The sequence below is a fragment of the Lynx rufus genome, unplaced genomic scaffold (genome assembly GCF_022079265.1).
Source record: "Lynx rufus isolate CCGP_SWC_20201006 ecotype Redwood Valley unplaced genomic scaffold, mLynRuf1.p SCAF_6, whole genome shotgun sequence".
Taxonomy (NCBI): Eukaryota; Metazoa; Chordata; class Mammalia; order Carnivora; family Felidae; genus Lynx; species Lynx rufus.
The window spans coordinates 96,277,060-96,293,067 of NW_025814878.1; the positions used below are offsets into that span (position 1 = coordinate 96,277,060).

The 16,008-nt window shown below is 42.6% G+C and overlaps 1 protein-coding gene across 1 annotated transcript in view; it reads right to left on the reverse strand.

Moving 5' to 3' along the window:
* PAQR8 (progestin and adipoQ receptor family member 8) overlaps positions 1-14,191 on the reverse strand; it is a 79,509-nt gene extending 65,318 nt beyond the window's left edge. The window contains exon 1 of the mRNA XM_047101520.1: positions 14,068-14,191. The gene's annotated coding sequence lies outside the window, so the exon portion shown is untranslated. The remainder of the gene's footprint in view (positions 1-14,067) is intronic.
* Positions 14,192-16,008: the final 1,817 nt, after the last annotated feature.

Genomic DNA, 16,008 nt, shown 5'->3' on the forward strand with positions numbered 1-16,008 from the left:
AGGCTGTGACAAGAGTTCAGCAAGATGTCAAATCCAGCAAGAGGGCTGAGGTGAGTGAGTGCTATGATGAGGACTGGATATTTGGAAATAGGAAGTTCCAGCAGACTCATGATGTCTATTTCAGAAGAGCTGTGAGGGCCACAGGGATTGAGAAACAAGGAGGTGGCAACACTTCCAGAAACTTTGGCAATGAAAAAGAGAGAGGGGGCACCAATATATATACCTGTGTACATGTGTCTCCCCAGTCACAAAGTGTGCTCCTCAAAAACAAAGAGTTTGTTTTTATGTCTCCAGCCTAGGAGAGGCCTTGCACATAGTGTTCATCACCAGCATTTGGTACTTTCATGAGTAAATGACTGAATGAACGGAAGAAAAAAAACTACATCCCAAGAGGAAAGGAAGGTAGAGAAATATAAAGATAGAATAGATTTGAGCATGTTTCTAGGGCAAGTGCAAAGAGGTTGACAATGAAAGAAAAAGTTGATGAATGAAGCTGAGTCCCCTATGTGGTTCCAATTCCAAATCCCATGGAAGAATAAGTCTTAACATAAAGGTTTCAATTTTTCTTTCCCCAAAGCAAGAGAGAGGGAGGAAAGCATAGGCTAATGATCCTCGGAAAGTCTAGGGTAAAGGGGAGAAAAGCCACAGTCCTACTGTGAAATAGTAAAGGTGCCTATCTCTGTAACTCTGTTGAATGTTCCTTCAAGGCAGTCCCAATATTTTCATTTATGTCTCACCCCAGAGTGGCAGGCATAGAATAGACACTAAAATAAATGTATAAATTTAGCAGACCAAATTGAATAAAATTAAATTCTCTTTTATGAAAATTTGAGCACCACCTACAGAAAGCAGGGCCACAATATAATCCTGGTTTGGTGGCTTGTCAGGACTTTGTAGGGTGCTGCGGGAAGATGGAGGAAGGCAGTACAATGTGTACATGTGATCTACTCTACAGAATGTGTTTGCCGGGTAAACAGCTCCTTATCATTTTCTTTGTAAATACAGGCTTACATCCTACTTCTTCAGAACACCTGGGTTTGGGCAGTGATGACTAGGTTGAGCACTTATAATCACGGGTCTGTTTTGGGAAATTATAAGATGTGAAGTCCCAGAGGCTAGCAATCAGGAGTGATTTACTAAGCCTCCCGTGGGCCAGCACCAGCCATCCCTCTTAGCACATTGACTCAGCCAGCACTGACACCTGTTCAGCAGGCCACACTGCCTCTGCCCTCATGCCCCATCTGCCCACTCCCAAAGGGTCTATGACAGTGGCCAAGTGAGTAGAGCATTGCACTGCCAGGGGTGCCTCCAGCTGCAGTAGAAGGTAGACTGGCCTTGAACTCTAACACAGCTTTAATGCTTCACCTACAGAATGAGGTAACGGGGAAAATGGCTGATTGATGATCAGAACAACGGTAAACGGAAAAAATAAAATGATCTACAGTGAAAAACTCACTCCCCTGGCTGTGTTTAGTCTCTAATGGGAAAAAGGATAAAGTCAATGAATGGGGAAGGGTGGAATAGAATGTGGGGTGGGGGTATCAGGAGGTCCCTTGGCCACCAGGATGCAACTTTTTGGCTATATTCTTGTGGGGAGGACCAAAGAAAGGGGGGGGTGCTGTAGAGAATGGAGTGTAACCCCACCTCTTTGTTGTATTGGAGGGCCATGAACAGGGCTGGGTGAGGCGGGAAAGCAGGAGGAACTCACCTGCCCATCTCCAAGGATTTCTGGCTTTCCTATTTGAACAAGCAGGCAGTTTATCTCCATGTAAGCTCTTTGGAATTCTTACTTTGTACAGAGTTGGTGTGTGTGCTTTCTGCAGAGGCCCAGAAAGAGGCAGGAAGGGGAGGGAAGTTTGGCACTGAAGACATCCAGAACGAGGTTCTTCATACATGAATCTTTTACCTAATTTCAAGCAAATGTATCAGCTCCCTTTACCCCTTCCATGTACCCAGCTATCGGGCACAGAGTTTCCATCTTTACTGACAGGTGTATATTAATCTACTGCCCTTTATGGTAGAATGTTGATTGTGTCTGTTATGTCTATTATGGCAACAAGGGCCAGCACTGGGAAAAACTGTGCAACAGTTGAATCTTATCTTCAGCTCCCCTTTGTCCTGGCCCTGTTCTCCCTACCAACTCATAGCACAATCACGTTGTTAAGGAGCTTAGTCAATTTCTGGTTTAAGGGGTGACCTTTCTTACGGTGTTTTTTCATTCTGATAACAGACCTTATATTTTGCTTTTCTGTACATAATCTCATTTGGCCAGCAACCCTGTGAAGAAGGGAGTATAGTTTATTATTTCCCAAAAGGTATTTTTGGCCACTTACAAAATGAACTATCACTGGAGCACCGGGTGGCAAAGAGCTCAGCCAGTGAAGCATCTGACTCTTGATTTTGGCTCAGGTCACGATCTCACAGTCGTGAGACTGAGCAGTGTTGGACTCCATGCTGAGTGTGGAGCCTGCTTAAGATTCTCTCTCTCTCTCTCTCTCTCTCTCTCTGCCCTCCCCCTCCCCTGTGCATGCGCTCTCTCTCTCTCCTAAGGAAAAAAAAAATGAAGTATCATTTATTGAGTACTTTTTACTTACCCAATGCCTTACATATCTCAACTAATCATCATAACTACTCTTGGAGGCTGATAATATCAATCCTTAGTTTACAGAGGAGAAAGCTAGGTGTACGTAACTTGCCAGAGGTCATATAGCCAAATTAATGGCAAAAACAGGATTAAGACCTAAGTGTGGCCAAGTCCAAATCCTGTGCTTTTATTTCCTACATCATTCTGTCAGGGCAGAAGGCCAGGTAGATTTGGTCTGTCCATTTGCTAAGGGATCTTTTTTCTCTTTTAAAAATGGAGGTTCAGAGAATGATTTTGCAGAACTAACAGAGCTGGGGCTACAGCCTTCTTCAATGAATGATGTCAGAAGACAAATTCCTACATCTGGAGAGATCTGATTGCTATTCTGGATTTCCAGGCACAATAATGAGCATAAAATAATCTTCCTAATACCTGACTATAATACCTGATTCTTACTCCATAAATTTAGTCCAAATAAAATGGAAGAATCTCCTAAACCTCTTGCAATCCAATTTCCTCCCCACCTATTCCACTGGACTTATACCTGTCGAGTTTCCCTGTGATCTCCTGGCTGAATTATTTTACTTTATATTTGTATCTGTCTTGGCCACGCTGTAGCATTTACTGATGACCACTTATGGAAACTCTCCCTTCCCTGGTTGGGGCATCTGTCTTTCCTGGTTTTAGTCCCATTTCTCTGGCCTCTCCTCAGCCTCTTTCAAAGGTTCAGGTTTCTCTGACTGTCTATATCTGTCATGGTTTAGGTACAAAGGATAGAACCTATTCTGGCTGGTTTAAGTAGAAAGGGATAATTACAAGGTATTAATTGGCTTACAGAACCAGTGGGAGAGTTGAATAAGAAGACTTTAGGCTCACTTACCAGGAACAAAGCCACACTCAGGACTGAGTTGCTAAGGAAGCTGCTGCTTCTGCCACGGTTGGGAAGTGCCTGCTGAGCCAGGAGATCATGGCTACAGCTGCCCGCCTGGGATCCAGAGTTCCTACCCTTCATACCAGCAAGATGGATGCCTTCTGCCCTGCCTGCCACCCACCCCACCACCACCAGTTCAGTTCTGATACTGGAGTCTTCTGTGAGGTGTGTCCAATTGCCAGAACCCAAATCACATCCTTGGAAATCCTAGCTTCAGGGAGTCTCCAAAATGTTTTTAGCTTCCAGATTTGTAGTATGGAAAGGTGCACTCAAGGGAGATTGAAATAGATGTTGAGTCACATAGTCCCTTAAACTTTAGTGTTCTTCAGAATTATGTTCTTAGCCATTGTCTTATCTCTCAGCAATTCATGGTTTCAACCACCATCTCGGTTATCTCTAACCCTGGGCTCCAGACTCAAATGTCCAGCTGGCTGCTAGACAGCTCCACTTCCTCTGAAGTCACATGCTCTCCTGTATCTTCTTTATCAGTGAGCGACACCACCATCTATCCAGTAATCCAAGCCAGAAACTGGGGACATTACCATGTCTCTCATTTGTCCCATGCAAATAGTTGTTGAGGTATGCAACTGGCCTATATTTTCCTGCAATTAGATGGACCCATGTGACTTTATCCTGGCCCATATAATCTGAACATAGGTTATGTGAGCAAAGTCCGGGTGAATCTTGTGGAAAACTTTCCTACATGACCTGCGTTCTCTTTTCCTACCTGCCAACTTGATGGAGAGAACCTAGAGCAGAGCCATAGTAATAAGGAGCATGCGTCCCGGAAGGACTCAGTGGAGCTCTGCAAGTCCACTGATCTGCACTGTACTATGACATAGGGGTGAGGGTCATGAAAATGAGCATTAAGAGGGGGACAAGATTTAATCTGACCCCAGCTGCTGCCCCACTGGATCTATCACTGTGTTTGTGCCAAGACTACATTTCCCATGGACTGCTCCCAGCCAAGGACTAAGTGTGGTGAGTGTAGAAATTCAGACCCATTCCTGCAAGACATGGGATTCCTCCAGCAGGTGACTCTGACTCACAGAATCTCCACTGACCTGGCTGAATCTTTCTTGAAACTACACTGAAGTCCAGGAATCTCCCTACCCAAACTTCTTTCCTTGCTGCTCTTGAAAGAGCAGACCTAGGCTGGCCAACTAGTGACTTTGTCCCTGACATGGCCGCAGAAAGAAGTTCCCACTCAAACCTCAGATCACGCCTCCTCCCCTTCAGTAACTTATGTTTTCTAGGAAAGCAGGCTACCGATTGATGCATTCTTCCGAAGTCTAAGGTGGGAGGAAGGGGAGTGTGAGAAGCGTGGAAAGTGTGAGTAGAAGAGGGAGGGCTTCTCTCAGGTAGGGGCCAGAGGCAGGAGCCCTCAACACTGTCCAGGCTTAGAATGACCTGGGAGCATTTTAATAACTGACCCCTCCCCAAACCAATTAAATCAGAGTCTCTGGGGATGGTGTTTGGTGCTAGGTATTTATATAGCACAGCAAGGCTGACAGCCAATGGTTAATAGGTGACCAGTGAGAAACATTCTGTATACACTGAGGCCAAACAACCTCAGACACACTGGTTCTTAAACTTCAGGTGCGGGGCGCCTGGGTGGCGCAGTCGGTTACGCGTCCGACTTCAGCCAGGTCACGGTCTCGCGGTCCGTGAGTTCGAGCCCCGCGTCGGGCTCTGGGCTGATGGCTCGGAGCCTGGAGCCTGTTTCCGACTCTGTGTCTCCCTCTCTCTCTGCCCCTCCCCCGTTCATGCTCTGTCTCTCTCTGTCCCAAAAATAAATAAACGTTGAAAAAAAAATTAAAAAAAAAATAAATAAACTTCAGGTGCATCAGAATCTCCTGGAAAACTTGTTCAAACACAGATTGCTGAGCCCCACCCCCAGAGTTTCTGATTCAGTGGGTCTGTGACCATCAGGCCCAACATTTGCATTTTTAACAAGTTCCAGGTGATGCTGATAATTGCTGATCTGGGACCACAACTTGGCAGCCATTGTTCTATCCTTCCCCAGCTGAGGCCATGATCCCTATAAAACCTTTGTGCTTTTGAAATCCCGCTCTCTGTCTCCGGTATCTCATCGCTGCGTCGGTGCAGGTAGGGGATTGAGCTCGAGCTAGCTCGAATAAAGGCTCTTTGCTTTTGCATCGGACTCGGCTCCCTGGTGGTCTTTGGGGATCACGAATCTGGGCATAACACTCTCCTTCAGTGGTATCAGGTCCACACTTGTGGTCTGAAAGCTCTTCTCTCCTCCCTTGGCATCTGTTTATCCTCCACAGGTGTTTCCCCCCATAAACCTCTTGCATGTCTAATCTCATCCTGGCATCTGCTTCTCAGTGGACCTGAGCTAACACAGGGGGAAATAAACCTTTATCGTATCATACCATAAAGATTTTAGGGGTTGTTCGCTATAGTAGTTAGCATACCCCAGTTAACCATCAAGTTTTGATTATTTCTAAAATTTAGTCTCTCCTTTCGTAACTGTCTTAGGTTAGGCCTCATGAGTTCATTGTTCACCCTCCTGAATGAGTCTTCTGTGCCTGGTCTTGGTAAGCAATTTAGCTTCAGAAACCACCACCTTCACGGTGATCTTTCTACTATTAACCACAACATTTTAAACACTACACAAGCACTGAATACATGTTCTTTCACTTATCACAGCAATCTTACAAGAAAATTGTTATTAGCTCTAGTTTATACAAAGGAAAACTACGATTTAGAGATGTTAAATATCTTGTCCAATGTTATATATCTCATAAGTAACAGAATTGGGATTTGAACTCAGATCTGTCCGTTACCAAAGTTTGTGTTCTTTTCACCCCGATGAATTTGGTTTAAAACTCTTTTTCCTCTTGCCATATACCTCAGCAAATGACATTCACACGCATTATCTACTCCCTTGAGTGGATCTCAGTTCTGATGCAAACTGACCTAGAAAGTGAAGTAAACAGACAGCAGACTACTCAGGGAAGAGATATTATTAAAAAAACTAATAAAAGCATTTTCTAAATATGTAAGTAAGTAGAATATCCACTTAATGATGTTGATGCCCGATGCATGTTCTCTTCATTTCCATTTTCTCTCCTTTTTAAACTAAAAATGTAATCATTAAAAAAAAATAAAGTAGAAAAAATATAAAACTATAAACAAACTCAATATTGGGGCACCTGGGTAGCTCAGTCGGTTAAGCATCCGACTTTTGATTTCAGCTCAGGTCGTGATCTCACGGTTCCTGAGTTTGAGCCCTGCATCGGGTTCTGTGCTAACATCGCAGAGCCTGCTTAGGATTCTCTCTTTTCCTCTCTCTCTCTCTCTCTCCCTCTCAAAAAAAATAAATAAACACTAAAAAATTAAAAAAAAATAAACGCAATAGTTTAGTATTAGAGTTTCTTTCAGGAGCCTCTCTAGAACCTGGAACAGAGATAAGCTGCGATGGCAGTTATGCATGCTATTCCCACAGCTCTGGAGATAACTCCATTCAAAATAACATTTAAAAGCAAGTGGCTCAGGGTGCTGTTATATAAATGTATAACCAAGCACCAATTGTAATTTCTTAAAATCAAGTCATTTGTAATTTCAATTCTTTATTATTATTTCCAAATTTTTAAATGCAACATAGAAGCAATCTCCATGCATAGGCGTGAGGATTGCCACACCTCACCATGCTACATGCAAAGCTGAGTCTGTCATGCCTGCTAAATAGCTTTCAGAGGCTGCACATCCTATTGAGGATAAGGAGTAAATTCTTCGACCAGTATTCCAGGCCCTCTGTGAACTGACCCTTGTTCCATAGGGCAGTCTGTATATCTACCCTCCACCCCAGCCCTAGTAAACCAGTGATGAGCTCATCAACTTCCTCCTGCCATTCCATCTTTGCAAATGCTATCCTTCCTGGAGGGAAGGTCTTTCTCCCACTTCCACTCTTGTTTTCTGAAAACGCTAAGAATTCACCAATATACAGTTTATGTACTGCCTTTTCCAAAGAGCTCTCCCTGAAATTACTCTCAGCCATACCCAACTCCCAGAGAGAATTAGGTGCCCTCCCCACCACTGCTCTCGCCTCACCGCTTTCTTCCCTGAGGCTCCTACAGCACCCTCTGTCCCAGCACACTATTGCAATTGTCTAATTACATAGCGGTTCTCCCCATGAACTGGCTTCATTCTTAAAGTTGGAAATTGATTTTAAGTAAATATATTACTCTAAAATAGTGCTTAGCAAAAAAAAAAAAATGCTTGTTAAATGAGTGAGTGACTAACAGGAAGGAATGAATTAAAATGTTGGCTTTTCTAGTATACAATTTATGTGTGCTCTATGTAATTTATAAGGATGATTCATTTGCCAATATAAAAAAAAGGAGTTTGTATCCTGTCATGGGCATCTAAGTGTATTACTGGTTTAGCTAACATTTGGGGTGAGAATTTTAGGAACTGGGAGTTAGGGAAGGAAACTAAGTGGTTATTAGTGGACTTACTGAGGAGTCCATGAACTCACTGAAATAATATGCAAAATTGCGTTCGTGTGTATATGCACAAATGTGCACTCATATTCATGTATTCTCCCTATCACGCAGGTCAACAAGGTTTTTCAAGAGGACAAGTGCAAAGCAGTCGGATCTATTCCAGACAAAGCACCATGGAAACACTCTGCTGGACAATGAGGGGAAGTGGAGCAGATAGGCCATCATAAGAATAATGAGTTGGAAGCTCTAAAGAAGGGGTGATTCATACATTTTAATTTATGATTGGGTTCTTATGTGGTAGAGTGTTTTACCATCAAAGATAGCATAAAAATATAGCATATTTACCAATTCAAGTGTCACAGGCCAAATTTTACATCCCTCCCCCCGCCCCCAACACCTCTGCTCATGAGTCTGTGTCTGCCCTTTGCATGTTGTTGAGGGTAAGGAGGACAGGAGAATTGGAAAGTGCAGAGAAAGACTAAATTGATTTATACACATAAAATTGATTTGTATATATATTTGCGGAAGAAGTGTAAATCTAGAGGTGGAGGCAAGGTCTTTTGGAGTTTTGCCAGCAAGAGAAATGAGAGATTCAGAAAGCAGCAGCTGGAATACATGAAACCTTAGGAATGCGCTGTCTCCATAGGATTTTTAGGAAGGATAATTTATTTTTTATTTTTAGGAAGTGTGTCTTTGTCACATTTTCACCAGGCTTCAGTAAAGACATAAATTGATTTTCAAGGTCTTAGGCATCAGATTTATGTGTTTTTAGCGTGGGTGCCATGTGGCAATAGGCCTCTAAGCAAGCCTCGAATTATTTGTTCAGGTTACACAGGTTTGCCAGCTTGTTCTGCCATGAAGCAGCCTGAAGGCTCCACCTGACTTGCCTCTTTCTGGTCTGGGTTGGGTGGGTTGGGGAATGGTGAGTCACGAGAGGCTAATTGACCCCCTATCGGTAGTTTCACTGACCAAGGCACGCCCAAGTTTCTATTTGTTTTGTCTGGGCCATTCTTCAGGTGGGGAAACCTTCCCCGGGACAAACCACTAAGACACCAGAGGAAAGCACAGAAAAGATGGCACTATTTTCTCCTGGGCATTTTTTTAAAAGTTTTTATTTATTTTTATTTTCGAGAAAGAGAGCGTGAATGGGGTAGGTGCAGATAGAGAGGGGGACAGAGGATTTGAAGCAGGCTCTGCACTGACAGCACAGAGACCAATGTGGGGCTTGAACTCACTGTGAACCGTGAGATGATGACCTGAGCTGAAGGCAGGCGCTTAACTGACTGAGCCACCCAGGCGCCCTACTCCTGGGTATTTTTTTAATGACTTGGTTTTTTTTTTTGTTTTTTTGGGTTTTTTTGCTGTTAAAATATAATTAATTATAACAACTTAAAAAACATCACAATGAACACTGTAGTGTGCTGCCCAAATCCAGACCCTTCTTTCAGGCATGTATTCCTTTAGCTAGCTGCAGGGAGGGTGGATGGCTGACAGATCCCAGCTAACCCCCTCTGCCCTGAGATTATCCTCTGCTGAACTGAGTAGCTTCATCCAAAGTTATGTCCCCTTCCCAGGGGACATAGCAGCCCCCACCCAATGACTGGTCAAGGTCCCCAAAGTGAGGGCAACTCTTCAGGGCCATCCCAGTTCCAGAGACTTTCTTGGGGTCTGCAGAAGCCTGTGTTGTGACAGCTTCAGTCAAGCTTCCCTGCTCAATTCTGCTTCTTTACACTCCCACAAATGCTGATCTAAGAGTGCCCTCTAATAAGCCTCCTGCATGCTGCTCTCCATGGCAGACTCTGCCTCCCAGGAAACCCAGCTTGTGACAGCTGATTGCGGGAGTGGCGCAAGAAAGTAGGTGCTAAATCTGAGTCACCCACCAGCTATCTGGAAATAAGGACCCCATCAAGAGCATGGATAAAGCCGGGCCTGCAGCAGTGGTATGATTGTTGACAGTCTCTGGAATGGCATACTTTTGGAATGGAGGGCACTGGTTGGGGCAATGGAACCAGTATTTGAGAAGCATGAGGAAATTGGTAATTATAAGGGCAAGAGATGCTCTAGAGAAAGACAAGGAAAGGCTGAGCACAATTAATCAGTAATTAACGGCTAAACATAAAAGCCGGAGGGCCTCTTTGCAGAGCACAATGAGACTGTCATTTCCAATAGCTGGAGGGCAGATAAAGTCAAAGATCAGGCTCAAGATTTAAGCATCAAATTAGCAGAGCTCCAGAAGACATTAAATTTTCAGTGGCGGGTCTGCTACACTTAGGTTGAAGCTCTAATTGGGAAAGAGTGTGACCCTGATAAATGGGAGGTGGGTATTTGGGTTGATGTGACAGAAATCTTGAAGCTGCATATTCCCTTGAAGCCTCTAGGTGTGCATAAAGGGCCTACTCCTTGTCAAAGGCTGGTACTCATCACTCCCATAAGGATGGTACTTATGCCTCTGACTTGCAAGACAACATATGTCCTATCCGAATCTGCCACCATTTCCCTTCTCGCCACTAGACCCATCATAACCCATTATAGTCAATAACATAGTGCATTAAGTCACAACAAATGCAGTCACAGATACACTGGGTCTGCAAGAAGAAGAAAGGAACTATACCCTGAAGGAGCTGCAGGACATAGCCAATATGAGCTAAGAGAGGATGTACAGGATTGGATTCTGAGGGTGTAGAATCAAGGGGAAGTATAATATAAAGTTGGCCAAGGGAGTGTTGATATGGAAGCATTCTCCTGGGCTTTGGCAGTTTACACTGCTAGGATGGCTCTTAGGTACTTGGAGAAAGTGATGCCCACACTCAATGAGAAGTAAATGCCAGAACTTCTTTTGCAGACAATGGAAAAAGGAACCAATGTGTCGTAGAAGGAAGCATACTTGAGTGGATTTATTATGTGAGGCTGAAAACTCCACCAGATGACTATTTTCCATGTGAAGGCTCAGAGGAAAGACCAAAGCAGTAAGGAAGGACCTGGTAAGAGGGACATCAGATTCACTGAGAAACTCACTGGTGGCTCTCCCTTATAGTCCAGAACTTGTGGTTAGAGGTGTCATCACAGAACTGGGCTCCTTTATAATGGGATGAGAGTAGCCTGAAATATTAGAGGTAGTGGCAGTGCTTAAACTTTAGAAGCAAAATGCATTCAACTATTGTAGTGAGAGGCAAGGTTGGAGAGGCAGAAAGAGGGGCGTGGTCCTTAGAAAGCTACAGAGATGGATAACTGAAAAGAGTATCCTTATGGGCAAGATAGATGGGCAGCCAACAAGAGTATTGTTCAATATAGCCAATCAAAATAATTCAGGCTGAGGGCAGCAATACCAATAAAAATTCATGATTGCTTGCCCAAATTCCATATCTGAGTCATTTTACACACCCAGAACTCTTAACTGAACCACAGAACACACTAAGCACTAAGTAAACAGAATGGCTCAGCCAGCTGACATCAGCTAACTTTTGTGTTGGCCTCAGTGTTGGCACAACAAAGTAGCCATGGTGGCAGGAATGGTAGATACATATGGGCTCAACAGTATGGGCTTCCACTCACCAATACTGCTTTAGCTACTGCCACTACCAAATTTCCAAACCTCCAGCAATAGAGACCAATCCTATGTTCCTAATACAGCACCATAACTTAGGGGAGATCAATCAGTCTTTTGGTGTAAAGTTGACTTCACTGGATTCCTTCAACCCTGGTAATAATTAATTTTGACTGATACTGACAAATATTTTAGCTATGAGTTTGCCTTTCCTATTTACAGGGCCCTAGACAACATCATTATCCGAGGGCTTACAGAGTGTTTGATCCACAAATAGGGATAAGGTGAGGTGTGGTAGTGGGTATATGATCATGGGATCCCCTGGCCTTATCCCATACTGCACCACACAGATAGAACAATGAAAAGGCTTATTGAGATACAACTGAGAGACTGGCCTGGAGGTGATACCTTACAGAATATACCCTAAATCAACAGCTATTATATAGTGTGGTGTCCCTAATGGTCCGAGTACATGGGTCTAAGAACTGAGGGGTAGAAGTAGAAGTGTCCCTGCTTACCCACACTCCCAGAGGTCCACGGGGAGAATTTCTGCACTTGTTCCTGCAACTCTGGGCTCTGTGAATTTAGAGATCTTGGCTCCCAGATAAAGGATGTTCCACCAGGGTGCACAGCAAGAATCCTACTCAAGTTCAAGTTTTGTCCGCTGCTTAGTCACCTTGGGTTTCTCATGCAAAGAAATCAGCAGGCATAGAAAGAAGTCACTGTCCTAAGGGAGAAGTCGACCCTAAACATCTGGAGGAGATAGGGGGCATGGAAGAATATATTTGACCTCAGGATATGGGTGACCACTTTGTACTCCCTTGCAGCAGCCTTAGCCTGAGAAGGGCAAGGTGACCAGGAGATCAAGTCCTAAGGCACAGAATCTGGGCCACTTAGAAAAACCACCTAATCCAGAAAAACCACTAGCTAAGGGTGAGTGAACTTCATCATGGACAGTAGAAGGTGGAGTTAATGAGTACTAGGTGGGACCTTGAGACCAGTTGCAGTGGAGGAGACCAGTTTCTTCCATTAACCTTCCTCTAAGTTTTCCTCGGGGAAAGATGCCCACTAGGCTCATCCAAAGTCACTCCTGCTTACCAGCACCAAGGCCAGTCCAGCTTCAGCATCTCTCCTGGGATTGCAATGAGCCCAACTTTTTCTCCACCCACTCCTGCTGCCATCACTCTCTCCCAGGTGCTGATCATGAGGGATCAAGAGGTAGAACCCTCTTGCATTCAAATCTCCATCTCAGAATCCGTTTTCTGGGGAACTCACCTTGTGGCAGTTTTTAATTATATCACTGCCTGGGGCACCTGTGTGGCTCAGTCAGTTAAGCTTTTCTGACTTTAGCTCAGGTCATGATCTCATGGTTCATGAGTTTGAGCCCTGTGTCTGGCTCTGCATGGACAGCAGGGAGCCTGTTTTGGATTCTCTGTCTCTCCCTCTCTTTCTGGCCTCCCTCCTTGCCCCCTCTCTCTCAAAAATAATAGATAAATAAACATTAAACAAATTATATCAGTCCCTAATACATCTATTTTCTTTTTTTCTATATTTCTCCCTAGTTGATACATATTTTTGCAGGGTGGGGGGCTTGAGTATTATCTTTGTGTGCATTGTACTCTTGTGTTTATTTTTTAACTTCCTACTGTCATAAAGCACTCTTTCCATATATTATTATGTAGTCTTTGTAAATCTTATTTTAATGTCAATATAACATTCCCTTCAGTTGATGTAGCATAATTTTTTAAAACCATCCTCTATTGTTGGCCATTTCAGTTTCTTTTTATTATAGAGTACATCTTACATAAAATTAATATCTTCCTTCAGATGACTATCTTTTCAACTGAATTAATTCCTTACATAAATTCTGAGTAGTAGGATGATGGAGTAAAAGAGTGTGAACATCTATCTTTAGGTCTCTTGGTATCTGTTACCAAATTGCTTTCCAAAAACATTAGAGCGTTTATACTGCTGCATCAGGAGCATTTCAGCACAATTTCTGTCATTAGAAATTATTACCACAGAATTTGTTGGTGGCTTAATAAATGTAAAATAGTACTTCATTATTGTATTACCTTGTATCTTTTCTGCAAATTCTGGCTGAAATTTTTATTCTTATTGTTACTATAATTTCCTTTTGTGTGCTAATATTCCTAGGAATACTGACAACATTTTTGTAAATTAGAAGGCACTCTCACCCACCATCACCTAAATAGAAGAGAACTGAACCAGTTTCTGGTGAGTAAAAATCAGTAGAAGTAACATGGTAGTCTACTGTAGAGAGCACTAGACTTGGAGTCAGTGAATGTAACCTCAAGTTCTGGCTGAGTCAATTAATACTTGTGTTATTTTGAGAATGTTTCAGACCACCAGAAAAATTGAGAGACCTCAGAGTAGGCCAGGACCTTTCTTTTTTTTTTTTTTTTTTTCTCAAAGATGTTTCAAAATGACAGACACCAAATATAGAACTGATCAGAAGGATTTCAGTCTTTGGCCTATGCTCTCCAGAATTACCCACATTACATCTGCTCTATACCTGGAGGTTGGAGTCTTTGATTCTCCAGGTTGTCCAGGGTACTGGAGCTGACCTGCATGGCTCACTTGGTCTCGGCCAGTTGGTGTTTGGTGATAGAGAGGTTATCAGGCTTCTGAAGCAAACACTTGGTTAGCAGAACAGAGAACTCGATCAAGGAGAGAAGGTGTCCAGACCTAAGAAAAACAAAAATAAAAACAAAAAAACATTATTTTATGTTCCATGGTTTAAAAAAATTTAAGAGAAATTGGGCTAGTTGACATTAACAGACACTTTGTAAATGATAGTTATTTTACTTGTTTAGGATTATTGGTTTTTGGTTTTTGGTTATTGGATTATTGGTTTTTCTTTAATTTTTCAACAGACATTTATTGAGGCACTAAGCTAAGTGCCAGGGATATAAAAGTGAATAGCACAGTCCTTGCCCTCAAGGAAAATCATAATTTCCAATGGGAACAGCCACTGACAAGATTATAACTACAATATATAATTATAAGAGTGTAGTTACCACAGCTGTAAAAGTATACACAATGGCTTTCTTTTCCTGTTGTGAATTATGTGTTTCAGGATTTTAGTGTTTTAAAATATCCTGTACTTTTGCTTATTAAGTCAAATGAAGAAATTAGAAGCTGAATAATTGGAAAAGAGGCAAAAATGTCATTATCTGAAAGTGATAAAACTGCATATCTGAAAACCCTAAGAATATCAACTAAACAACTACCATAAGCAGTAAAACAATATAGTAAGGTGGTTGCATTCAAAATTAATGTATGGAAATAATTAATCTTCATATATACCAACAATCAGGCAGGAATCTGCAGAAAAGACCCCACTTATAAAAAAAATTTTAAGGATAGGGGCGCCTGGGTGACTCAGTCAGTTAAGCGTCTGATTTTGGCTCAGGTCATGATCTCACAGTTCGGGAATTTGAGCCCCGCGTTGGGATCTGTGCTGGCAGCTCAGAGCCTGGAGCCTGCTTTGGATTGTGTGTCTCCCTCTCTTTCTCTCTACCCCTCCCCCACTCATGCTCTCTCTCTGTGTCTCAAAAATGAATAAACATTAAAAAAATTTTTTTTAAGGATAAAAGTTAAGGCTAAATTAAATAATAATAGATGCATAATACCTATAGAAAGAAAAGTTTAGAACACCAGTGAGGAAAATGAAAGATAATTTGAACAAATAACAAGTCAAAACATATTCATGGAGAGGATGCTGACTCAATGGTAAAAATATGTCTGTTTTCTCTAAATTAATCTATAAATTCAATCCAGTCATCCTCCTCTACCCAAATTTAATTAGCAAGCTGATCCAAAGTTTCTATAGAAATATCAACAAGCAAGAATAACCAGGAAAATTTTGATGTTAATGAGAAGGGACTAGCCCTAGCATACGTTAAAATATATTTTAAAACTATAATTTTTAAAACAGTATACTACTGATGAATGAAAAAATAGATCAATGGAGCAAAATAGAGCAGTCCAGAGATAGACCCAAACACATATGGGTTTTTGTATATAATAAAGTGAGCAAAGAGATGCATTAATTACTACATGGTGTTAGGAAGGCAGTGTTGTGGACGCTGTGGTACACCGTCCATATGCCCGCTTCAGGACCAAGGCACCGATTCTCACAGCTGCTGAAAGTGCTGTTCACTGAGGCTCCTGGCTAAGTCCCTCCCTAGGAATTGAAGTCAGCAGAAGGGGACTGCCTCATCCAAAATTATACTTAGAGTCCATAACATCCAAGGACTGGTTGATGCAGGGGTGCAAATGCCTGGACCTTTGCTCAACTTAAGACAATTCTGCAACCATTCCAGGTCCAGAACTCATGGAATTGGCTAAAGATTTGCTACCGCTGCATTTCAGTTCAACTTCTCCCTCTTCCCAGTTTTGCTTCCTTCACTCCTTTATAGATATGATTCCTGAGAGGACTCCCTATCGAACT